The 1,648-nt window shown below is 42.4% G+C and overlaps 1 long non-coding RNA gene across 1 annotated transcript in view; it reads right to left on the bottom strand.

The window, feature by feature from the left end:
* Positions 1 to 179: 179 nt before the first annotated feature.
* LOC109395563 (uncharacterized) overlaps positions 180 to 1,648 on the bottom strand; it is a 22,463-nt gene continuing 20,994 nt past the window's right edge. Inside the window, exon 3 of the long non-coding RNA XR_002126686.1 lies at positions 180 to 595. This is a non-coding gene — a long non-coding RNA (uncharacterized LOC109395563). The remainder of the gene's footprint in view (positions 596 to 1,648) is intronic.

The raw sequence follows: 1,648 nt of genomic DNA, 5'->3' as shown, positions 1-1,648 counted from the left end.
GGGAGTGTGAGGGGTGGGGATAAAGGAGGCTGGTGTGGTCGGGACAGGCCAGGTCCTGGAAGTCTTGTGAAGGAGGGTGGAATTTACCCCGAGGGCAAGAAAGAACCACTGAAATGTTTTTTTAAAGGCTCACATTTATAAATGTATTCTTGTTTTTTAAAAAAAGAGGGCCCCTTTCTGGCTGTGGGGTGAAGAATGGATTTACAGCAGGACAGCACCGGAGACAATAGTGATCCACAGAGGTGAATGAAGGCTTTATCTCCCCAATAGCCACTTGGCATTCCCAGATTTTCATTAGACCCTCTGCCTCTCCTCCCACTCTCAGTCCCTGTGGTGGGCATTTGGGTTGTCCCCCACTGGGGGTGGAACTTGACTGTCTAGGCCTAAGTCTATGAGCTCAGCCCATTCCTTGGGCCACTACAATTGGGTCAACGATAAGTCCAGTAAGAGTGACTATCAGCACTTGGGCTTAGGCGACTGGAAACCAACTTGCTTTTGTGTGCAGAACTTGGATCTGAGAGGATATGATGGCTGGAGCTGCTGCAACCACCTTGCCACTACAAGGGGAGAGCCTGGGGCCACTGGAGCCTATGACCTAGAACAGAAGAATAAAGCCAACCCAGTGAGAAATAAAAAATAAGTTCCAATATCATCATTTGAGCCCTGAATCTAGCTGTGCTTGAAGCCATTTAACCTTGCTTTTCAGTTCATTTTTTTGCCAAGCCAATTTGAGTTTGGTTTCTGGCTGATACAATGAAAGCAAACGGCTCAGTGCAATCCATCCCCTAATACTAACTAAATAGGAAAGGAAACACAATCCTACTGCCATAGAGTGAATGTGTATGTCATTCCCAAATTCATAGGTTGAAATCTAATTGCCAATATGATGGTATTTGAAGGTGGAGTCTTTGGGAGGTGATTAGGTCATGAAGGTAAAGGCCTCAAGAATGTGACTACGACCCATAAAAAAATAAATAAATAAAAAGACCCCAAGAGCTCCCTTGTCCCTCTGGTCACGTGAGGACACAGTGAGAAGATGATGATCTATGAACCAGGAAGCAGGTTCTCACACTGAGTCTGAGTCTGCTGGCACCTTGGTTTTGGACTTCTCAGCCTCCAGGACTGTGAGAAATAAATATCTGTTGTTTATAAGGCCCCCGGCCTATAGTAGTTTATTATAGTAGCCTGAATGGACTAAGACATCTACCAATGGTGTTGACTAGTGAAAAACAAAGTTTACCATCCAAAGTACTCTCGTGCATCATTGGTAAAAGCTAGTAGAATCTTTGTAGAGGAAAGTTAGGTACTAGTTATTAAAATTTAAATATTTATACCCTTTAACCCAGGAATTCCATGTCTAGAAATAAACTGTACAAACTTGAACAAGCATGCAAACACAGAAAGATGCAAACACGGCATTATTTACTAGAGCAAACATTAGAAATAACCCAAATGCTCATCAAAAAGAGAATGGAAAAATAAATGATGGCATTTCTGTACAATCAGAGCCATCACATGTTTGGCAACTCAAACAACAAATGTCTGACAATTAAGTTCGTGAACTTGTTGCAAGAGGGATTGTTCATTATGAATCTGTTCCAATTGGACAAACAGTTAACCAAGTTTACTATGTGAAAGTGCTTAAAAG

The sequence above is a fragment of the Hipposideros armiger genome, unplaced genomic scaffold (genome assembly GCF_001890085.2).
Source record: "Hipposideros armiger isolate ML-2016 unplaced genomic scaffold, ASM189008v1 scaffold_477, whole genome shotgun sequence".
Taxonomy (NCBI): Eukaryota; Metazoa; Chordata; class Mammalia; order Chiroptera; family Hipposideridae; genus Hipposideros; species Hipposideros armiger.
Note: the sequence above shows the minus strand (reverse complement) of the source record. Positions and strands in the feature narration are given on the sequence as shown.